The sequence below is a fragment of the Phlebotomus papatasi genome, chromosome 3 (genome assembly GCF_024763615.1).
Source record: "Phlebotomus papatasi isolate M1 chromosome 3, Ppap_2.1, whole genome shotgun sequence".
In the NCBI taxonomy this organism is placed as follows: Eukaryota; Metazoa; Arthropoda; class Insecta; order Diptera; family Psychodidae; genus Phlebotomus; species Phlebotomus papatasi.
Genome location: NC_077224.1, coordinates 10,035,111 through 10,061,158, shown reverse-complemented (window position 1 = coordinate 10,061,158; position 26,048 = coordinate 10,035,111). Strand labels below are relative to the sequence as shown.

The 26,048-nt window shown below is 33.9% G+C and overlaps 1 protein-coding gene across 5 annotated transcripts in view; it reads right to left on the bottom strand.

The window, feature by feature from the left end:
• Positions 1-26,048, bottom strand: part of LOC129806654 (ribosome biogenesis protein SPATA5) — a 55,438-nt gene that overhangs the window by 21,033 nt on the left and 8,357 nt on the right. The window contains exon 3 of one of the 5 annotated variants that reach the window (XM_055855409.1): positions 13,223-13,398. The exons of the other annotated variants lie outside the window; for them this stretch is intronic. The gene's annotated coding sequence lies outside the window, so the exon portion shown is untranslated. Of the gene's footprint in view, positions 1-13,222; positions 13,399-26,048 lie in introns of those variants that run through there. 5 annotated transcript variants of the gene reach the window in all.

Sequence of the window (26,048 nt, the reverse complement as noted above, 5' to 3'; positions counted from 1 at the left end):
GTTATGTATTTTTTAACTAATTTAAAGCAAAATTTTTGGGCTAAAATTGATGATTTTGTCTAAGTAGCATAAAAGAAACTATAAAAATGTTACTTTTAGTTAATGTATTTGATTCACATTGAGGCGAGTATAATGTTTTTTTTTAACATCTCAGTCTATTACATGGTTTTACTAGAGATATTTTTAATCTCTACAGATACTACAGACAACGTTCTAATTTGTACAGAAGATTTCTGACAATTTATATATATATATATATATATATAAATAAATAAATATGTATAAATTTGTATTTTAAGTACCAAAAGAAAAATCGTGAAAATATCATTTTTAACTAACGTTTTTAACCTTCTAAAGCAGGATCCACTTTTAATTAAAACCATTAATCCTTTTAAATTATTCCTATCTTGCAATTGAAAAAAAGTATTTTGTTCTTATTTGACTTCTTATTTGTATAGTATAATCAATTAAAGTAATTAAAGTTAAATCAGATTTTAATTTCGTTCATATTTTGAAAATATAAAAATATTTGGCGAACCTGAGATTTTTTAATTGCATCTTCCACTAAATCTTTCACTTAAATTGAACATACACTTAAGCTAAGCTGAAGCAAATTAAGAATTTAGCGAATTAAGAAGAAAAGTTAATTTACTATTAAAAAAAATAAAAGAATTTTTGTGAGAGACATTACCCCTAATTCATCTCTGGCCAAAGAAATTTTTTTTATCAATTTTCCAATGTTCGACCACATTTTTGACACTCTCTCTCTTAATATTTGGTGAACTTACTAATAATTCTCAGCTCAGTAGAAGTCTGAATTATTTAACTATTTTATGAATAAATCAATTACGGAAAGTTCAGTAAAAAATAAAAGATGTGGGCACAATACCTGTGGAATGATACCCCCAGAGGATTCCGCACGTCGCTGTTGTTGCAGTTTTTCACAACACACTTCATTTCACTCACTTTTTTTCACTGGCCAATCCACGTAAAATGTTTTATTGTTTCTTTGGCCTTTAGTTTTAGATTGATTCTCACTTTTATTAATCTTTTTTTAGCACTTAAACTTTCCACTCGCGAATTTCACAAGAACAACAATAATGCTCCGCGAAGCGACTGTCAAGCGATTATGAGAGTTTGCCGGCAGGTTCGCTAGTGGCGCACCGCTTACGGTGTAAATTTGAATTCTCTATAGAGAATTTGCTAAAATAACGATATTGATAGGGGGGTGCTTTATCCCATAATTCTCATGAGATTACAAAAACTAAATCAATTGCCTGATATACCGATCCTTTTATATATAAGCACAACAAACTAACTCTTGTTGTGTGGTTTCTTTCACTGGATAATCAAGAAATAGCACCACCCGGCACGATAGATTCTTCTATAATGACTTCCACCTTGATCCAATTTCATCTGTCTATCACGATTCCTTTTTTTTTTTCATAATTCCCTCCTATCTAACCACCATCATCTACCATCCAGTCGCTGACACATTGCTATTCACCATATCTCAAAACATTTATAAATGAGTGAAAAAGAAACACCAATATCAATGATACTTTTCATTATTTAAATTCATCAATTGAAGTTGTTATTTAATTTGACTACACAATATATACCTTCACAATAAGACTCTTGAGAACATTAAAAATTATTCACGGAATGCTCTGTGCTACAGAAAGTTCAAAGGTCGCCATAAAACATCTCATATCGCTCTCTGTGTAGGCTATTTAACCATGAGATTTTTAACACAATGTAATATTTTCCAACAGTGTTCCTTCTTTTATTCATAAACCATCATTAACTTCTTCAACTCCTCTATGTATCAATATTTTTAACCCAACTTTCTAAGACATTAACGATTAACTGAGAATTGATCTTGAAACGATAACCATTCAACTCATTCTTTTTTTTTTCCTTCTTCTTGTCCTAAACGCCCATGTCCGGAAAAGAAACACTGAATTCTCTTATTACACACTTATCAATGAATGAAATGCTTTTAAGTAGAGAGGTATTTGTTAACCCTTACATTACGTCTTAAACACATTTTCTTTTTAAACCATATAAAGACAATTGACTACTGACAAGATTATACGGGTTCAACAATTTGCAGAGATTGAAAATTCCCCTAGAAAGTGATGTTTAAATTTAAATTAACAATAAGTCAATTGACTTCTTTCCCATTAAATCAGTTAAAAGTGGGAGGTCAGTGACTAAATGAACAAGGAACTGACTTTAAGCCAGTGTTCTTGAGTGCGATTCTCACAACAAACCAACGTTCTATGAAAAAGGGGTGGCAAAGCGTCCCCGGCTTTGCAAAATCCTCGAACTCGTGACTTAGATGCTATACCTCGAAAGTACTTTCGCATCATTTACCGTTTACCGGTTCTCAGCCGATTTGAACCGATTTGAACTGTTTTGAACCCATTCATAAATCATTCAAAAGATCCTCCAAAATTGTTTTAAAAGTAATAGAATTGATTTTCGGATAAAAATTAGTTACAGTAGACTCTCTCTCAATCGGGCATATGGGGCAAAATGTCATCCAAATTATCGAGAGATTTGGGCGTCAAAATCATTGTAAATTCCACAAAAAGTGCTCAAATATAAGGAATCACCATAAAACAAGAGGAACTACAGCGAATTTGAACAAATTTGCTTTAAAATAAAACGTGAAAATTCTCAACAAAATTTTGCGCCCGATTGAAAAAGAGCCGATTGAGCGTTCAAAACCGATTGGAACCGGTTGTCTTGTCAGAAATTCCAAGACCTTTCCAACGAACGAACCCAAGAATGACCCATTCGTCTGATAAATGCGCTCCCTAGAGCCTTTTTAACATTTCACCTTGAAAAAAGTTTATTGATTCGATTAAGTGGGTCCGTGGGAAAATTATTAAGATTTTGAGCCGAATTCGATATGAAATTGCTGTAGTAAATAGAATAGGATCAGCTAAAGCCTTATGATAAGTTGATTCCTCACAAATACCACATCATTTTTAATCAAGAAAAGAAGGAAGTAGATTCTGAGGAAGATGTGGACTCAGATGATGATTATTTTGATTTTGCTGAATCAGATTCAAAGGCAAGTCAGTACTCTACAGAAGATGAAAGTCCTTTTAGGTGTGAAACCTCCCCACCTAGGCGATCAGCCATAGAACGTCGCCAACCTAGACGTTTGGTCTATGAGTAGGTTGAATAGGTTTATATTTTGAAAACTATGAACATGGCGTAAAACAATGTTAGGCTAAGTGTTGAACTAAAAAAAACAATAATTAAATCTATGGAATTTAAATTCACTTTTTTTTAAAGGGGGAAAAATGTTGTAGATTACTTAAGTTTGAAATTATACATGAATTGTAGCCAACTTCAAGGCAAAAGACGATTCATATAAATAGCGCGCCATTGCTAAAGGTTTCCTCTTTTGCCGTCCAGGCTTCGACAAATAAAGAAGTGTTACCTACAAAAGCCAGTCTTTTACAGTTATTAGGAATGATTCAAGGGTATTTCCATACATGGTCAATTGTCCGACTGGGTAATCTCTAAAACACATCCAAAAATGAAAAAAATTGCACGACGCGTTTTCGAGCAATCCCAAAAACATAGTTTTGGAGGGGAAGGGGGGTGGTTGTAAAATGAGGGACATGTTAACGATCCTTGAGTCGACTTATGGGGGGTCGCCCGAAGAACCCAAGTCCCTATCTCTTACCGTTTGGCTTCTAAAGCTGGCGACAGCCAAAGTGACAGACGGACAAACCGCGTGACGACATTTCTCACGAGACTAAAACTATTAAAAAAAAAACGGCAAATCATTAAAGTCCCCGTCTGACCAGGTAAGCGTGGATTATAGCCTCAATTAAGCCCAATCTTTCATACCTTACTTTTAAGAAGCTTCCATACAAAATGTCCCTTACCAAATTATATGTGAAGGACACTGTTTCGCGTTCATGGTGGTAAGTAGCTGAACTACGAAAATTATGTTACCGACCGTGTTGCTCAGCTGTCAGTGACAAAATGGAATATTTTCTAAAACACTTTATTGTTTTTAAAATTTATGCAAAAATTCTCAATGATTTTAGTGTTTTTTTTTTAATAATAATAAATGTGCGTGGGTGCGTTTCGTCTAGGGAAAAGTGTAGTGGTAACTATAAACAAATTTCCAACCTTAAAATACGTGTTTTTATTTCCTTTTGGGGGTATTTTTTAGGAGAATTTTTTTTCACAACAGTTTTTGCTTTTCTAAAGTGTTAAATCGTACATCCTGGTTAAATAAAACATATCCCTATCTTTATAGCTTCTACCATTTGTATAAAATTCAAAGATGAAATCAGGATGTACAATTGAGAGTTTCATTTCACCGCCATTGACGTACGTGGTAAGATTCAGTCCTTAATTCGGGCCTACCACTCGGATCTTGCCGATGAGGGCTAAAATACAGTGCCCGCTCTCTAATCCTGATCGGCGTAATCCGGACGAGTTATCGACTGTTACATTTAAAATAACTTTAAAGTTATGTATGCATGTGTGTTCAGCAATGAAAATGAATTATCCTGTGATGTTTTTGCTTAAGAAATGAAATGTAATAGCATAGAATTCTCTAATTATGTCTTTTTAATCTTTTTAAAACTTTTATTCTAATTATACTAAAAAAAATTTGTATTATATTTTTGAGACGTTGAACAAATTCAAAAAATGCATCCGGATTACGAAGCGGGCATCTGTCATATTGTCTCCCAATCATCCGGATAACGAAGTGTAGTGCCTAAATCTGGATGGTAATTAATGGCTCAACGCTGGGTCCCCTTACCCTGTGTCAGACGGGTCAGTTGATAAGTTACCCCAAAAAATTGTGTACAGATAATATATTCCATAAAATTGTTCGTAAATGTTTGTAAATTCTCACTGCGGACTTACGAAATGTTCGTGACAGTTAAATGGTAAAAAGTAGCCAATAATTTTTAAACATTCGTTTGAATTTGTGCAAAAATATCAACAAAGTGGTAAAAATTTGACGATCCGAGGAACAGTACCGATCGCTGGTGCTCTTCCCTTATAACCCACTAAAAAGTTCGTAAAAGTTTGTACATTTTCGCAAACATTGTTTGCAACATGTTCGACTTGACGAGTATTTTTCGTTCTAATACAAACATTTGTTCGTACATTTTTATCTGACAAAACTTTACGAACAAATGACAACATTTTACAAACAGTTTTTTGTGTGTTTACGAACATTTACGAACAAATTTTTGTAAAAGAACAAAAAATGCTCGTCAAGTGATCATGTTAACGAACAATGTTTGTGAAAAAGTACAAACTTTTACGAACTTGTTTGTGGGTTATGCGATTCACGAGCATTTCTTAAGTCCCCAATAGAAATTCACAAACATTTACGAACCAATTTACACAATATTTTTTTTCCGTGTAGTAAATTTCGTAAAACACTTCAATATGCATTGTAAACACTCTGAAGATTACACGGTCCTTGAAAGAAGATCGTTTGCTGTTTTTTTTTTCTCAAAGAGAGATCATCAACGTTAAATGCAGTTTAAATCATTTATAATTGCAAATTAATTTCTTAAGCATATTTTGTTCTATTGAATGTTAAACAATCTTTCATAGAAAGATTTATTAAAACTTTTGAATTTACTGACAAATAATCATTATTAATGTTTCTTAAAACAAATTTTTGTAATAAATTCATGATTTTACGATGATAGACTTTTACTGCTCGAACTCAAAGACTATACGTTTAAAAGCCCTCAATTGCAGACTTACTGTCTTACTGTGTCTAGCCTAATTTGAGATTTATTTACTATTTTTTTTTTAATATCAAATGTTAAGAATCAATATTATAAGATGCCTCTTTAATTTTTTAATACCCGTTTATTAATCCAAAAACATGTCTTAGCAGTGTTTTTTTATGTAAAACAAGCATAAACAAAATGAAATATATCTTGTTGGCTCTTGACAATCCAAGAAAATGTATTATATTTCACACATTCAACTTTTGACTGATATCTCTAAAATATCTATTTAGCATATGCAATAAAATTGTGTAAAATTCGTGATCAAAGGCTAGGTGCAGAGATTGATTAGTTAAATAAGAATTTCAGTGATCATGGAATTGGATTATAAAACCCACGTCACGGTTAAACATTTGTTTATGCATCAAATCATTAAGAAAAAACAATTAAAATTGATTTATTGCCTTTCGTGGCTCCCAATGCAAATATTAGAGTGTTTGACTGTCATATTTGTGTAGAAGGTTTTTGGGTAGCTTCCAAAATGAGTCATTAAAGCAGGTGTTAAAGAGAGAGGATTACTAATCACAAAGCTTTGTAACGCTTCGTCAAATTATCGTCAAATTTGACGAAAATTTAACAAAGCTGCATTGCAAACCTTTTTCTCTCACACGGAGGATAGGGTTGAAAAATGAGATTGAGATGAAAGTGATGGTAAAATATAGGTTGTATTTTTCAATCAATTTAAAAATCATGAGAAAATTACTAGACAGAGAGATCAACCACTTGAGTGGCCACTAAATGAAAAATCACATATTGATACACTCAACAATCAGCAGCCAACGAGTCAATTTGAAAATGTGAATTGAGTTATTATGATGCCGATGATCACCAGACCGTAGCATCGGCGATCGATCATAAAATGTCGACGCTAGAAGGAATGATGCTATAACAATCGGTTTAGTGATCACACCTTCTCCGAGGGCTGAAACTCAGTGGCGGACTCACGACCATGAATAATGATTCAATTCCTCAATAGTTGCCCATTCAACCTGCTTATACGAGACCTTCGAGCGTTCAACGATCACAACACAATTTCCATATAATTTTTTTTTAGAAAAAAAAGTCTTTCATTTAGATCAATTTGTCTTTTTTTTCGGTGCATCAACTCCTTTGGGCAGTCATTTGGAAGTTCATGAATAAAGAAACGGCAAAGACAGAAAGACGCGTGCTCAACAATAAAGCCATTCTTCAGAACATCGACAAATTATGATCTTCTGTGTACAACGTGATACTATCACTCCTTCACGCCACTCCATCAATATCTCAGGGACACAAGACAATTTTTCACAAAAGCAATCTTAATTTGAAGCAATAAACCCTTAAAATGAATTATTTTGGGATTTTTGTGAACTATAGGCATAAGTTGCCATAAAAATGTGATTTTTCACCTTAAGGCTATAATTCTTCAAAGAACTACATATACAATTGTATCTATGTCGAGTGAAATATTTCACTCGATAAATTGTATCTGTGTTTTAAGTTTGAATCGCACAGAATTATATAGTGTTGCGGATTTGACCGGAGACCACGACGACAGGGAGGAAAAACAAAGGCCAAGAGATAAACTCAACAACACTTTTATTTACTTCACTATTTCACATGAAATAACACGGGAATCTCGTGCAGCTTAAAAGCGCAGAGTAAGGAATGCGCAAGCAAGATAGCTGCAACACGCTTATTCAGTCACTCCAGCGCGGATGATAAACCCAAGCTCAAACTTAACTGTGAAAGCATAAGTACTCGACTTACTTCATTGCGAGTATAAGTTGCTCACATGAATTATAGGGGTAACTACAAAATTCCATAATGCACGGCACTCAACACCTAAAGAGCGCCGTGCAGCATCCCCTCGGCAAGGTATGCCTCAAAGCAGGTTCGCAACCAGGGGCATGACGTTTCCTATGTTTCCCATGTGTATCTAGCGTGCCGAAAAAAACTTCTGAGTTTATTAGCTATTTTTTGTCATTGTAGATTGAATTAGCAAATAATACAAATACAAAATAAAAGCCAATTTAATATAGAATAGGCAGCCGAAAACCCCAAATTGGAAACCTACGTAGTTTTGAAGATATCACGTGAAATGTGTACGAAAACAGGAAAAAATTTATATTAAAACTGGTCGCATTTTTCAGAGCTAATATCACCCCCCTGTTCGCAACAATAGCCTTGTTTCGGGATTTCTAAAAATTTATCCGGCTATAACGATGTAGGTCAGTGTTTTGTTGATGCGGTGCAATGGTGGAAGCACTGGGACACATTCATGGAAAGTACTCCCCTTACAAAGAGAAAAAATGGCAAAATATGAGGTTTTGTCATTTCGGAATCGTTCTGACGTCCGGTTCCAGTCTCAGACCTAACCTTATTGTAAAAAAAATCAGGAAGGGCTCCACATTGCCGACATCACAGTCCGCTACGAGGATAGGACGGGGCTCTTCAAAGCCCCGTAAGGGCCTTGACAGACCTGAGGATTAGCCGAGAGACGGCTTAGCGTAATTATATTAGAAATAATGGTCAAACTAGATTTCCATAATTTTCCACTAAGTCGTCTCTCGGCTTAAGTCGTAAGTGTGTCTAGGGCATAAGGTAAGCAAAGCAAAGGTTCGCAGTAACGTTCAGAGGGGTACTGCTGATTGTTGTGGACACGCAGGGAGCCATCTTAACAGAAACCATGCAATCATTCAAGCAACTCAGGATTGCATCCAAACGATTGGTGTAATACCCTCTGAACTACGATAGGCGATCAAGACCTCAGGACGATTGGTCCTCCGTTGCACCTTCAAGATTCAAGATTCCAGTCTTGTTTTGTATGTTGCTTGTGTAAAATATGTACTGTTCTCTTACGAGTTATTCGTCTACCTTCTCTTTGGACTGGTAATAACTGGGCACCACCTAACCATCCCAAGGCCCAGGAGGACACAAACAAGAGGAAGACCCAGGCATTTGTGAAGCGAATAGGGGATTGGCAAAAGTCTAAGTATCACTGTAGAAACAGAAAAGAGTAATTTAGCCGTACCCTCCCGTCTTCAAAATAAGACGCTGGGGCCACAAGTAACTAGAAAGTCCAGCGACATATCGCAGCGATTTTGTACGGAGAGCGTTCGTCAGTACAAAGGACACCTAATCTCCATTTTGTACCACAGCACAGACAGTTAATATATCTACGTCCACCTAGAATTGAACTAGGGACCTCTTGTTATCAAGATAGAGGGTTCCCTTGAGCTATGGAGGTTACATTCTTCGTCCGGTCATTAATATGGCCCATCTGATTACCGTGCAGAAAAGGAAGCACAAGGGTCACCCATAATCTCAGCCTGAATATTACGAAGGTTCTAGCATAAAGACAGGAAAAGACAAGGGAACACCCTCCTAGAAACTTCTACCTTTTTGGAGAAACTGAACAATAGCAGCTGAGAAGGAAGACGACGGAATCCTTGAGAATCGTACATGTAACGGTTGCCCTAACTTGCAACTGGTTTCAAGAGTGGTCTACCAAGTTTTCGGTCACGACGCAAGCCTCTAACCTTTAACGTTGACGTATTTTCTGAACAAAGGTCTACAAGAGGAGGAATTATTATATGGTTCGAGAATTAAAGTATTTTCCTTGCCTAGGTTTTCATCTCGTCTTATTTAGAATCGAAAGTAGTGAGGATGGGTTTGACAACGAGCCATGAATCAGGTTCGCTTACATTGCGAACGGTAAACCGATTGAGAACAGGAATAAAGCTGTCGAAGGTTTGTTTACGAATGGGAGTTTTGGACCCGATAAGTCAACCTTCGGTAAGTGCGAGGTGCGGACAACAAGAAACCGTAGAGCATCTCTACAACCCAGAAACGAAAACTCCCTGTTTGAACGCTGTTCAACTTCAGGGTCAAGGGTTCGTTTTAATGTAAATCCTTACGGCGGCGTGTGAAAAAGCGAACGCGGTTGAAGCAATAGTTCTCCTTAGTGGCCACCACTTTCTGAACATTTGGTACGCCGCCAACGTCGCGGCATGTCGAACAGGGAACTCTATCGTTGCTGGGAACTGCGCGACATGTCCGACGATTTGTACTTACAACGATGTTTTAAATGCAAAGACAATACTTTGGATGTGGTTCAGTTCTGGGCTATAACAGTGTAAAATTTCAAGACGACAAAGAAGGAGATCGATCGCAAGTCAATTCTACTCTCAATTCAGGCCATTTATTTAGACCCATTATGCACTCCCCATTCTCCTATTCTATCTTAACACCCAAGGCGGTTAACCTGCTTTATATCATAGTGCTCTGTGTGTGTTCTGATACACACAGTACCGTCTCATTTCACGGTATACCAGCCTCGGTTTGTGGATCTGGGAAGTGAATCATTTAGATCGTTCTGTGCAAACTTTTCACCCTAACGGTATACTTCATGTGAGCAACACAATCCACTATGTTTGACATTGTTGTAGGAATTTCCAAGAGAAGCAGGCGGAGTGATGGGAGTGAATGTTTTGATCTCTCAGTTAACCACTATACAAAGTTGCAAATTGTTCTTCACCAACTTGCTCAATAAAATATTTACAACACGATCTGTACGATCTTTACGATCTCTCATGAAAAATTCCTCATAATGAATTATGTCCTTGTAATATCAAATGAGCCATGTAAATATAACGCGCCTCTCACACTGCATTTTTCCACCAGAATAAATATACGAAAGAATTGTTTTTTTTTTTTTTGGAGTCGCCTCTTGTGCACAATTGGTGCAACCAAAATAAAGTCAACAACAATATGAGACGATCCCCAAACAGATATATACAGAAAACCCGACCAATGTATCCATTAATTTCATACAAACATCACTAGCTATGTCAAATACTCTGTCATAAAATTTAATTCACCAATAGATGGGAATCGTTCTGAGAGACTCACAGAGAATTGATCAAAGAGGAACACAAATGCATAGCATCAACCACAAATTCAGTAGAATATCTCTATACAATATTGTCATTTTGTGATTTACAAAACGTGCCAACAGAATCAACAATTCACCGAACATTGTTCAACATACCTCTCTTCCTAAAATCCATGATGAATGACTGATGGCCAACCATTCTGGACTGCCGTAAAAGTTATTTAACAACTTCCAAAATATTCATTCGCCCTAAATCTATACAATTTCCGATTTTACATCATTATTCGTGTTCTTTCTTTTACATTTTCTGCTCTCATTTTCGGTATTTAAAATCAGGAAATCATTATGGTGACATACATGGGATGATTCAACGAAATACGATTAAAATAAGAGGATTTTACATAGCATGAATCACAAGTTTTTATAGTTTATGGTTTATGCATTCACATGCATTGGGAACAAAAAGGCATTGAGAAAACTTGGAATGTGGCAGAATTTTGCAAATTTAACAAACAGGCATAAAATGTAGAATTTTGAGAGAAATATCACCTTATTATTATTTTTTTTTTGTTTTCTAAGGGATGGTAGAAAGATAAATCAGTGCCTTGGAATATCTAAGAACATTCGTTAAGGTTCATTAAATTGAGAATATAAATCATAGCTTGTAAAGGAACTTTAAATCCTCGAGTTTTATTGAAACTTCTTGTCGCAGTGATCCCATTTTCCATACCGGACTTAAACTATTCTAAATGGTTTATTTCTAAACCGATATTTTCAAGATTGGATTTACATAGGTCTTGAAATTTTCAATTAGAAAACAATTAGTGAAATACCCGATTATTAATAATTCTCTGAAAATTTATCAGTCACCAGTTCAGAGATCAAACGGTAAGAGATATCGCATTCAATTTGTATATCCAAAATTCGATTTGAACTCAATTGACTATCGGTGTATAACCGGCTGATATCGGTTCCGGATTTGTCCGGGATACCACGATATTTCAAATGAATTGGAACCTATCCTAATTGCATGTAAAATACGCTATTTATAGTTGACTATAGTTATATTAGATTAACACTTGATCAAGTTTATTTTCTTGAGTGGAAGAAATGACATCTAACGGCCTTCTAAAATGTGTCTGAAGATGAAAAATTGCACAATAATATTTTGAATTATCCAAGAATAGTTTTGGAAGAAAATGGAGACGTTGGAGAAAAAACGTCATGCTCGGGTAACACAAAGGCAAAAATTGCTAAAACAATGCTATATGATTAAAGGCATTGTCCATACTCTTAAAAATGAGCTTTGTCCAAGTGCATAAAACGAGTCCTTAATAAGTACTTAATTCAGACATTTTTTGGGTGACAGTTGCAAGATTTGGTTGCAAAAAAGTGAAAACTGGAATAGAGAATGCGATGGACACAGTGTGTCATATTAACTATTAGATAAAAAGAGATGGAACAATGTGATATTTCAGAAAACATTACCAGAAAATAATGTACGTTAAAAATGCTTTAAAAAAGTTTTCCTTTTCATAATGATAAATCTATAAAAAGTAAAGTTCAGTGAAATAAGTGAATAAAAAATTCAGAGAAGAAAATGAATTGTCCGAAGCTTGAGTCATCCGAAGGTAGAGCGCTTTCCCCTAAGATTGGAGAGTCACCAGGACTGGAGGAGGTTGGTGCGAGAGGCCCGGTCCCTTAAAAGGATATTGTAACCATTTAAGTATTATTCTTATTGCTTTTGTTGAGGTGGTCCCAGAAACAGGCCAGGGCACTGCGAATGATCAATATATTGTACCCAACCTTTTTGTTTGTTAGAGCTCTATTTTGGTGCCCTTAGTAAAGGACAGTAAAGCTCTAGATTCGGACGTTTTGATGACAGAGACAGGGCAAACACCAATGATATCCTACGCTCCGCTGTATCCCAAACGCCGGACAGTAGCACAGGATGTGAATATTATCCTCTTCGTTTTCTAGACAATATCCACAAATCTCATCCGTGCTAATGCCTATTCTTTTTAAGTGGGAGCCAAGAGCGCAGTGTCCCGTGAGCAGGCCAACTAGCATTCTTAACTGCACTTTGTCGAGATTTTTAATGTCTTTTCTCCATTTGCCATCTGATTCCAAGATTAGCTTATCACGTCGAAGACCAGGCTGTTTAGCCCAGTGTACTTTGTGCTCATTGGCCGCCTTCTCATTGACAAGGTGCGTGATACGGCTCCTAAAATAGCCGCAAGTAGGCATTTGACCAATAAAGGGTATCTTGATACTAGATTGAGCCCAAGTCTCAGAGCTTCTTGGCTGTCTGAGAATATTTTAGTAGTGGTGGAATCTAGATACTTCCTCCCATATTCTGCAGCGCAGACAACCAGGGCCATTATCTCTGCCTCAAAGACTAAGATTTTAGCACCTAGGGGGAGTCAAATATATATGTCAGGGCCAACAATTCCCATGCCACATCCTCATTCCATTTTAGAAGCATCCGTGTACCAATGATTTTTCGATTCATCGAAATGTTGGAGTACATCTTGTCTGTTAAGTATTGCTACCTTGAATTTGTTCCCGTTCAGCGATCTTTTGATTCTGAGATCATGCAGTCCCACTTCAACCGGGATATTCGGTAGGCGTTTCAATATTTCCAGGTGGCCTATAAGGTTACCTGGTTTGAGGTTCTTGATCATAGTGATCGCTAGGCCCTTGTTGGGTTGCATTTTTCTGCAAAAAGATTTGTAGAGGTATTATGTCCAGGATGTTAAGTTAGTTTGTTGGGTCTTCTTTCACCAAACTAGGCAACCGTATGCTATGATTAGTCTAACAATGGATTCGTAAATCCAAGTGGTTATATTGGGTTTTAGGCCCCATTTTCGGCCAATCATTTTACGACATATTCAAAGGGCTTTTGTAGCCCAATTAGTGATGTACATAGTGTGTGAATTCCAGGTCAGTTTGCTGTCAAGCATGAGCCCTAGATATTTAACTCCGTGTTTAACCTCAATAATACTTCCTTCTCGCCATATATTATCAAGACTTACCTTACGCCTTTTTGTAAAACAGAGGTGTGCAAGAACCGTTTGAAACCGAAAAAACGTCAAATAAAGCTTGTTCGTCAATGGTCAAAACGCAACCTCCCGTCTGACACAGGGTAAGGGGGACCCAGCGTTGAGCCATTAATTAACACCCAACTTTAGGCACTATTTTAGACCTCATCGGCAAGATCCGAGTGGTAGGCACAAATTAAGGACTGAATCTTGCCACGGATATCAATGGCGGTGGAATGAAACTGTCAATTCCACATCCTGATTTCACCTTCGAATTTTATATAAATGACAGAAGCTACAAAGATATGGATATGTTTTATTGAACCACGATGAACGATTTAACACTTTAGAAAAGCAAAAACTATTATGAAAAAAATTGTCTCCTAAAAAATACCCTGAAAGAAAATAAAAACACGTATTTCAAGATTGGAAATTTGTCTACAGTTACCACGACACTTTTCTCTACACGAAACGCACTCACGCACATTTATTATTATTATTAAAAAAACACTAAAAACACTGAGAATCTTTGTGATAATATTAAAAACAAATGAAATGTTTTGGAAAATATTCCATCTTGTCACTGAAAGCTGAGCAACAAGTCCGGCAACATAATTTTCGTAGTTCCGCTCTTCACCACCATGAACGCAAAACAGTGTCTTTCACATATATTTAGTAAGGGGCATTTTGTATGGGAGCTTCTTAAAAGTAAGGTATGAAAGATAGGGGTTAATTGAGGCTATAATCCACGCTTACCTGGTCAGACGGGCTGAGCAAACTTATTTTGACGTTTATTCGGTTTCAACGGTTCTTGCACACCTCTGTTGTAAAAGGTATTAAGGTTGTTATGGAGGGATTGATTTTCAAACCCTCATTTTGACACCATTTCGAGATTATATTTAGGGCATGTTGCATGCAAGACGAAAGTATGGAAGGTGAAAATTTCAGATTAATGGACTTCAATCAATAATAAAAGATCTCTTGTAGGAGTTTTGACAGTATCGTCCCAGAACGAAACAACATCAAAGATCGTTAATGATTAAATGTGAGGTGGTAAAAGAACAACTTATCTTAATTAAAATCCTCACTCTACACACAATTATCGGATATGTCGTCTTCGGCCACTCTAAAACTCATTACACACCATTGAGATGTGTAAGTTCTTTTGCACATTTCTCAAGAGACAATCTCCTATAAAGATTCTATACATTCCGTTAATACCTCAGAGCGTTTTCGTGCTTTTTTGTATGACTCATTCACTTTGCAAGAAGAAGAAGATTAATCCCAAGACTTCCCTCCGTTCCCGGTGCAAAAGACACTTTTCTAATGCTCATCAAAACTATTTTCTTTAAGTGATCTTTGATTCGTACACCCTCGCATTTAGAAGTGAAATTTCGTATGAAATATCCCTTGCCTTATATCATTGCCATGATAAATGTTACAATTCCTCAATCAGAGATTAAACATAGTGTGAAAATTCCGACATTTGGCTGATGAAATGTAGCCAATATTAATTATTTTGTCAATCAAATTCTTCGCAAAGTCTCAACAAATCACGGTGCATGGCTATTTAAAAGGGGGAAAATAGTTTAAATTCTCTCATTTTCTTGATGGCAGAAATGTGTGTCACATTTCGAACGATTATTTATTTGACTTTGTGCCAAAATAATTAATGCTGGCAAGTGGAGAGTGCTAAAAGATTACATTGAAGATTATGTGTATAGGACATGGATACATTTTGCTGTGTATAATATGACAGAACATTTCCTCCTTTTCTCATTTTTTTTCATACACAATAATATTCTATTACTGACTGCAATATTTATAAATTTTGGCATGTTGGAAGCAAAATTCGGAGAATTTTGCAAACTTTAACAAATGACTTGTGTGAGTTTTAGGATAAAATTTATGGGGATCAATGAGGATTCTACGCTCTTTTCGTATTTTTAATCACAAAAGTCTGCGCAAGTGTATTGGGCTTTTTTTTCTTTTAAAATGAATGTGGAGAAGTTTGGTGACTTTAGTGATTTCACACCAGAGTAGAAAGAGTATTAATTTGATAAAAATAGCGAGATTTCTTAAGTGGTACTTGTTCTTTTTCCACTCATTTTCTCGCTTCTTTAAAGCAAAATGCTGTGCGTATTGATAAAGCTTAAGACTTTTAAAATTGATAATCTGGAAAACTGGATTAAAAATGGAAGTATGTTGTGTGCAGACTTTGATGTGCGTCTATACGTGATTTTGCTAAATCCATCATGAAATATTTTCTACACATCAAAGAGAGAAAATCAGTGATGAGTTTGATTTAGCTTAAAGAAACTGTGATTTTTTTATTATTCAAACTCGAACTTCGTGAATGATCCATTTGTCTGTCCGCCAATTACAGGCCAAATGATTAGTGATAGTGACATTGGGTCTTTGGGGGACCCCCCCCCCCTTTAATTCGACCTGAGGGCCAGTATTTTGTTCTTAATTTTCCCTCGCTCTGATCTTCCCCTTCAAAACAATTTAGGGTCGAATGAAAACCTCTTCGACAGGGAACCCCTATTGGCACTTTTGTCAAAATGTTGAAATTTATTTAATTTATCTAATAAAATGCAAGTAATATATCGTTTTTTCATTAATCTACGTTTTTCGATAAGGATAAGTGTTCGAATTTCTTATTCCAAATGGTACAGAGTAGGGTGTCAATTGGTGTTCCTTTCACCCTATATGATTGTTTTGGCTAAATAAATTTTCTTTTGTTTAGTGACTAAACTAAATTTTCGCTGACAAAATTTATTTATTTTTTACTGATTGAACTATTTTTTGCAGACAAAATTTAATTTTTTCTTAACTAAATGTATATTTTTCTGCCTAGCTAAATTGTCTCACTGTGACTTATGAGGCTTTAGTGAGGTTATGATTTTTAAGCTGGAATTGTCTGATGGATGGGCGAACGCTCACACATTCAGTGCTTTAAACCACACACAGTGTAGTACTTGCGAATTTTCCGCCACCGTGAAAATAATTTCCCTCCGATGCAAAAAATTATTATGTAAATATCATCTCAAGTATACTCTTCATCCACTGTGTAAGAGATCTTTTTTAGAAATGAGTTTAACTATGAGAAATCAAATGAAATGTGCGCACTCAAAATTACCCATTTTGGGCCAATTTTCTATTTGTGATCCTAGCACCTAGGAAAGAACGGCTTGGCTGTCTATTTTTACAATGAAGATAAGGTTCATAAATACTTAACTTATGGCTAAGAAATCCGGAACCAACTCTTTGGAATTAAAGAGAAAATTCGCATCGTTCGAAAGCTCACACGTGCGAAGCCTGCCTACATTCCCCTATATGATATTTTGGCTGAACAAATTCTCTTTTTTTAGTGACTAAACTAAGTTTTCGCTGACAATTTTTTTTTTTACTGATTGAACTATTTTTTGCAGACAAAATTTCATTTTTTCTTGACTAAACGTATATTTTTCTGCCTAGCTAAATTGTTTCCTGGCCAAAGTCAATTATTTTACTGATGGCTCCAGCACACCTTTTAGATCGGGAGAATTTCATGCGATCGAAATTTCCATCCCTTTCTTTCTAAAACATTTTGCATACTTCTGTTCCACTCTTTCGCACTAAAATCCAAGTTTAATTTGTTGTGAAAAATTAGGTCCATGAAATTCGACCATTTTTTTGCTGAGCGAATTTAATCTTTTGCTAACTTTAAGTTTTTATGATCAAATTTGAATATTTTTGCTGACTGCATTTGAATTTTTCATGGCTCTGGCACTACTTTTAGATCGGTCAAATTTCATAAAATCAAAATTCACATCACTTTCTTTAAATCTTTGCATATGTCTATCCCGCTATAAACCAAATTAAATTTAGTTCAGTCCAATTTTGAGATCGAAAGGCTGAGATAGATTGAAGCAAATCTTTTGAGAAAAAATGGTCGCGAATTTTGATTTCATGAAATTGGACCAATCTAAAAGGTGTGCCAGAGCCGTTATGTCTCCACCACACCTTTTAGATCAGAAAAATTTCGCGAAATCGAAATTCGCATCTCTTTCTTTTTCTAACATTTCGCATACACCTGTCCTTCTCTTTCGCACTCTTATTCTTCTTTTGAAAATCACGACAAATTAAATTTAGTTCTGACCAATTTCAGTGCCAAAGAATTGGATAGACATATTCAAAACGTTTAAGAAAGAAAAGGATGCGAATTTTGATTTCAGGAATTTTTCCTGATCTAAAAGCTACGCCAGAAGCATTACTAACTAAACTATCTTTTACTGATCAAATTTTTTTTTTGCTGACCTTATGCGATTTGTGTTATTGACGAAATTTAATTATTTTTACTGATTAAGCAAAACTTTTTAGAGACTAAATTAATTTTTTTTCTGACAAACAAAATTTAATTTTTTGCTGACTAAATCAATTTTTTCACGGACTGAATTAAATTTTTTACATGACAATATTTATTTGCTGATTAAATTTAATTCTTGTTGCTGATCAAATTTTCTTTTATACTGACGAAGTTATATATATAAGAGAAGGTAGAGAATAAGGAAAAAATCCCGGAATTTCTTGTTTCAGAAGGTAATTTTCTTTTTCAAACATTAAATGTTTATTTCTCGAAAATTTACTACTTTTTAAATGTATTTCAGATGAGGAAGCTGCTTTAACTGAAGGCCTAAGGAAAATTTCAGCCGTGTGGTGAACAAATGGAGAATAGATGAAAAGCCACACTTCAACTACGATGTTCAAATAGGAAAAATTTCATTTCTCTCTTGCTGAATTGGAAAACCAATGACCGATATTGGTCACCTCATACACTCACAAAATGGTAAATATTCTTTTTATTATATATTTTTCATAATATTATCGTCGTATTAGGTGTGATTCCTTCTAATCACACCTATTTTATAATTCATTTTCATTAATGTCAATTGCTCACACTGAATTTTCAACAAAGCAATTTCAACTCAAATCATATTCAAAATTTAACGTATTTAGTGTTAAAATCTTCCAAAAAGAACAAATGTTTAGATAGAATGCATTATTCATCAAATATTGGAATAAAAATCCATCATTTTAATCAATTTATTTTTAGTGTCCAATTTTACCCTCAAAGTGTCCAAATTTAGAAACTGTCCAGAATTATGAGCCTTTCCCCTAATAGACAAAAAAAACGTAACAAGAAGAGCGCAACGGCAATTTCCTCATATTTTGAGACTTGCACAACTTACTTAACATGACATTGTTATTAAGAAGAAGTTAGTAAACAAGGTTAGTATTTGTTTTTCTTAGATTTTCACTCTGTAATAAAATAAAATCACCTAAAGGTGTTTAAGTTAGTGGCTTATAGAACATAAAACAGCAAATAAAACTAAACAACGATTAGGCAAATTTTGTAATTAATTTCGATTCGGGGCCAATAAAAAGTAGTAAAGTTTTGCAAATATTTCAAGTTCTAAAAGTTTAATCGTGAGAACAAGACAGGTTATTTTGGGATTCACATTATAAATCGTAGCAATAAAAGTCTAATTTTCTATAAATTGAGAGATCAACATGGTCCTAGATGCGGATAAATAGTTTTGTAAGACCATTGCAGATTAGATTCACCGCAGGCAATGTAATGTAATTTTATAGTCGTAAATTCCAAATAGAAAAAGAAAACTGAATTTTTTATCCTCATTTTCATTCTTCACCCCTTCACCTCAATAAAATCACAAAATCAAATGACATTGGGTATAGGTAGTGAACACATTCATTTGATGCAGCAGCATAAATATTAACAAAAAATCCCTCTTATTGTCAAACTCGGTGACATTAAACACTAAAATCTATGAGTTATTCCGTGGGACGAGAGATGGAAAAATTGTGCAATCTGCTTCTCTCGTCTTCTCTCTAATGGCATTTTAGCGTACAACGAGACACTTCTTCTTGGTACTTTGTGACCAGCATCAATGGGTTCCAGTGTTAGTTTTTTTTGTCATCACACAACTTTGTGTGTCCCACATCATTATCACTATTAGTGTCTTTACATGGAAATTATATTGCTGTACATATGTATATTTTTGTGTCCATTGAGCATCATTAAGTGTCTCAAGTCAAGGCCGAATAATGCTACTTATAAGTCATCTTTACTGAATTATTTTTGCTTTACCAGGAGACAAACAAAAAAGACGAGGAACCCCAAGCAAAAACAAGCCTTTCTTTATGCCAACCAAATCAATGTTTTATGGATGGTCTTTGATGATAATACATTAAAGCTCTTTGAGTGTTCAAAGAAATCTTTTCTGGCATTCTTTCACAATCACAGCTAATATGAAAGATGTATTTAAATTAATCATTTCCAATTGAGCTCATACTTATAGAGTAGGTTGTTAGAATATCCCTAAATAAATTTCAAATTAATAGAGAATTTTCCGAAAGCATTCAGTTGGATCGGTTGATATTTTTCACTTTTTCCAAATTATTACAGAAACTGCATTACAAAAATTCCCAATTTCCGATATGTTTTAAATCGAATCGAAGACTGTTCTAAAACATATCTAATCTTTAAAATCCGTCAATTTGTTTGCAAGGTATGACATTTCAAAGTTATTTTCTTGAAAAATTTTAAGACACATTTGGCTAAATGTTAATTCACTATAATTTAACTCCAATTACAATTTATTTAAAAACAATAATCATACGAAATACTGTACAACAGAGAGGGAGATGCTATAGGGAAGATGTGTATAATATACTTTTTTAAATAAGTCAAAATCAGAAAATCTCTTGAGTTTTTCCAAAATAAAAATAATAGAAAAAATCGCACGGCGTTTTTTCAACATAATTCCTAAAATTAAATTTGGATAGCAAAAACGGGCAGCAAAAAACTAAATTAAAATTTTAAAAAATTGTACAGAAAAAATTGTTTAGTCAGGAAAATGATCGAATTCGGACAACAAAAAAAATTATTAGCAAAAAAATAAAATTTCGTTAGCAAGAAATTTAGTTTAGTCCTTAAAAAAATTAAATTTGATTAGTGAAAAAGATTTTTATCGCACAAGCACACCTTTTACATCAGGAAAAATTCATAAAGTCGAAATTAGAATCCCTTTCTTTCTCGCACACTTTGCATATGTCCATCTCATTCTTTCGCACTCTTCTTCTTTCTTTAAACATCACAACAAGTTCTATTTATCTCAATCGAATTTGGAGTGCGAAAGAGTAAGATATACATATGCAAAATGTTTGAGAAAGAAAGGGATGAGAATTTTGGTTTCACGAAATTTTCCTGGTCTAAAAAGTGTGCCAGAGCTATTACCAACAAACATTAAATTTGATCAGCAAAACAACCAAATTTGATAAGGAAAAAAATTTAGTTTAGTACGTGAAAAATAAAAATTTGACCAGCAAAAAATTGTTTAGTCAGTATAAAAATCGAATTTGGTCAACGAAAAAAAAATTGATCAGTAAAAATTAAATTTGGGTTGCAAGAAATTCAGTTCAGTTCGTAAAAAAATTAAGCGTGGTCAGCGAAAAAGATTTTTATCAGCAAAAATTAAATTTGATCAGGAAAAAATCAAATTTGGTCAGAAGAAAAAATTAAACTTGATTAACAAGAAAAAATGATCAGTGAAAAATTGAATTTGGTCAGCAAAAAATTAAATTTGGTCAGCAAAAAAAATTGTTTAGTCTGTGAAAAAATTAGTTTGACCAGCAAAAAATTATTTAGTCAGTAAAAAAAATTAAATTTAATCAACGAAAACATTTTAATAGGAAAAAATTAAATTTGATTAGAAAGAAACTCAGTTTAGTCCTTGAAAAAATTAAATTTGATTAGCCAAAAAAGTTAAATTTGGTCAACAGGGTCAACAACAAAATTTACATCTAATCAGTACAAAGTAAATTTGGTCAGCACAAAATAAACCAATAAAAACAATTTGGTTAGCCAAAAAAAAATTAAAATTAGTCAACAAACAAAATTTACATTTGGTCAGCAACAAATTTAAATTTGATTAGCAAGAAAAACAAATTTGGATTAGCATTGGAATTTACATTTAGCCAGGAAAAATCAAATGTGGTTAACTAATAGTAAATTTGGTCAGAAACAAAAATTGTATTTGGGCAGCAAAAAATTAAACTTGATTAGCAAAAAATTAAATTTGCTGAGCAAAAAAAATCGTCAGTGAAAAAATATATTAGATTAGCGAAAAACAATTAAATTTCGGTAGTGATGACTCCAGCACACCTTTTAGATCAGGAAAATTTCATGAAGTCGAAATTGGAATACCTTTCTTTCTCACATGTTTTACATTTGACTATCTCATCCTTTCGCATACCAAATTCGATTGAGCTAAATTGAATTTGGAGTGATGTTTAAGAGAAGAAGAAGAGTGCGAGAGAATGAGATAGACATATTCAAAGCATGTGAGAAAGAAAGGAATTCGAATTTCGACTTAATGAAATTTTCCTGATCTAAAAGGTGTGCCGGAGCCATGAAATATGAAATTTTGTTCAGTAAAAAATCTAAATCTTCACAAAAATAAATTTAATTAATAAATTTACATCTGAGATAGTTGCATTTATTTTCCATTCCACAAAACTTGTAAGATAATTTTACTGCTTTTAAAAGTCTAAATTGAGTACTGATCAAATTAGATATTTTTCTTGACCAAATTGAAGTTTTTTCTAACCAAATTTGTTTTTCTGATTGATTTTTTATGGCGAAATTAAATTTGTTAATTTTTACTTGACAATTTTTTTTGCTGACTATATCTATTTTCCTAACCAAATTTAATTTTTTACTGATAAAATGTAATTTTTCACTGTTCAATTGTTTTTCTTCGCTGCAATACTATATTCAATAAGTATTTTATCGTTTTATAGTCAAATAATTTGACTAAAAGGACATTGCGTGCAATATCGGACATAAAGTTTACTTGCACTACTGGAACTCTGCTAAGGCTTTTTCCCCAGTATCTTCTTGGTTGCGGTAATGCTATTTTGCTTTTATTTTGCCATTGCCAAACTTTTAAAAAATGAAGAACGTAAAAAAGTACAAAACTTTGAGAAATACAAAGTGTCCGATATTGCAAGCTGGCCGAAATTTGGTACATTTTTACTTTCCTGTGTCTTAAAATTGATTAGGTCATCCCTATTTTGAGGGGGCGTTCCTGGGTGCAATACACTGACTATATCTTCCAATACGAGAATAACTCGACACGAATGACTGCATGAACTAATCTTTCCCATTGAAAATTATAAATTGCAAATTGTGGTAATTTGTCTGCATGTTCTAACAAGAGAATCAATTGAATAATAACAGTTTATTCACAACGCTGAAAGTAATTGGTTTCTGTCGCTAATTGACAAGTCCATCAATTATCCCACCTATTTATAGATATCGAATATTATTTATAAAGAATATATTTCCAAACACTTTTTAAAATCAAATTATCCGCAACCTCAATTTAAATAATTTTTCCTTTGCCATTATTTAAAAATTGAAATAAAATGTCTTTGAGTCATTAGACGATGACTAATCACTTGGGCAAATTATGAAAAGATCTAAAAGAAATCAACAGGTTGTTCTGCATTTTTTCCCTGGCCAAGTGTCATCCTAAGCATGATTGAATGCTTAGTGTTGATCTTTTCACAAAGCATTTTATCTGTCTGCATGTCTATTCCAGACGCTAAAATCCCCTCCAGACGAAGGTGGGCAAAAAGTGTTGAAGAGGAATACTTTTTTTTTTGTCTTAACAGCAGGAGCCTTCCAAAAAAGTATTTTGACTGATTTCTACGTGATAATTCCATAAAAAAAACATGGTCAAATTTAAAGCGTGTGACATCAACTTTCCCGGAAAATTCGTTACGCCCAAAACATGATTGAGAGCATGCAGAGAGGCACTCTCAGTTGCAAACCACACAATTATGACCATAATCACTTTGAAATAATATGCTTTGCTGAGATGCAGCGTGACACAAGAGCAAGAAACAAGCAAAAAAAACCATTCTCAAGTACCAGCAACAGCATTAATATGTGTACAAATATTTGAATATATTCAGAGCAATAAATATTTGGCGTTAAATCTTAAGAAGAGCTGCTGAAATGAGGCTGAATAATTTCACTTTCATCTAGCCACTAAGTGCGAATACGACAGCATCATAAATAAGACTCAACTTGGCAATATTAAATGCATAATGCCATCCTTAGAGCTTTCAGAGAGCATAATCACAAGTGTTTATATTTCCTAAATAATTTAGACAAACTGTTCATTTGGATTTTTTAACCTCAATTCACTTATCTGACTGACAATAGATGGCGAACTATGTCTCTTCCAAAATAATCAAAATTACAACTATGGATATTAATTTTTAAAAAATCTTTTTCGATTTCCCTCTGAATAGATTGACCGATTGGTAAGAATGAGCTACCACAAGAAAGGTCTTGAAATTCTCTACAACTTGCATAGCACTCTTTTATTTTTGAGCCTTATTCTCTTGTTCGATCAAGAATTTTCATTTCTTTTAGGTTAAATTGAACCTAACCTCAAAATTTCAAAGCAAAATAAGTGTCATAAACACCCACGAAACAAAAATAAAAATGATCCAAAAGTACAGTAAATTCATCTTTTTTTAAATATTAACCTCAAAACAAAAAATCTAGCATTTTAAAATACCGTCGTTGCGGGTGACTTTGCACTCGGGGGGTGACTTTGCACTCTGCTGTTCGTGAGAGTTTGAACAATTCTAGCACTTATTGATAGTCTTCGCCGATCCGGTCTACCATTTCAAAGTATATAGGGATATGTTAAGTACCAAGTAAGGTACAATGATCCTCAAAAGGTTTCTCGTAGTTTCAGTAATAGTCAATGAAATCCTAGTATAGATATTTTGTCAAGAAACGACTCCGTGAAAAAGTTATCTGAAGATGCAATTCCAAAATCGATTTCAGAGTAGTAAATTGCCCAAATCTATTCTAAATTTATCTGACTAGAATAATCCACTTCGATTTTGTTCATTATTTTTATTAAAATACTTTTTTTCATTATAATATTCCTAAGAACGCATGATTTATATTATAAAATTGCATATAATGGTCTTTCTTAAGCTTTATTATAGAAGTATTTGGTGAAACATTATCAAATATTTTTGATAATTTAAGATAAAATGACCGAGATCTACAAAATGGTGTGGTCGCCATCTTGGTTTGACGTTTCTGTCCGCCATTTTGAATAACTGTCAAAACAAAAATCTCATCCGATTGAGCTAAAATTTTAGTATGTTCTAGCTGATGTCAAAACCTTTTCAGAACATATATAAAATCCGACCTAGGTCAAGCGATTGTCTGGATACTGGGGCTCTAAGTTCAAAATTTTGACATTTTCATGAATACAGAACTACAGAGAGCTTCTTTTATCGAAAACATCACAAAAAAGACAGTACTATCGTTAGGCGACGAGATCTAAATAACAAACAAAAAGAAAAGTAATGTTTTTCTTTATAACAGCATATTATTTGAAGATCTGAAAAACTGTTTTTGCAAAAATGAAAAAATAAAAAAATAAATAAATGCACTTTTTATTTATTTTTTTAATTATGTAAGAGTAAATAAATATATAAAACAAAAGCCTCAACCATTTTTAATGATTACTGAGGCATTTCGTTTAGGTTTTAAAATTAAGGATTAGTAAATAAAGATTGCCAAAATATGAATATTTTAAAATTTTAAACTTTTAGCTTCTGTATCTAGGTAAATACTTGACGTAGACCGGAACATAGATACGTTCTGAAAAGGTCTTGATATCAGCTACAACATACTAAAATTTCAACCCAATCGGACCAGTTTTAGATTTTGAAAGTTATTCAAAATGGCGTACAGAAACGTCAAATCAAGATGGCGACAACGTCATCTTGTAGATCTCGTGCATATTACCCTTAGATGTGAAGATCTTCATTGTCGTTTATTATCGTAAATTGTTGATTTTTTAGTATTTATTAAAAAGTGCAAAGTCACCCGCACCTTATCCCAAGTGCAAGTCTTTTTTCTTGATTTTTTTAAACATAGTAAAATTTTATAAAATTAATGCTAGTGGCACAAAATCCATTCATTAACAACTGAATACAAATAATTTTACCCATTCACCCCCCTCCCTTCACTTTAACTATCCATTTTTAGATAGTAAAGTTGAAAAACAGCGAAAAACGTGCAAAGTCACCCGCAACGACGGTACCTATATAGTTTTTGCTGAATTCTGAAATTATAGCAAAATAATGTAGATTTTTGACATACGAAATAAAATTGCAAATTCCAGAACACTTAGAAATTTTTTGGTACTAGATAAC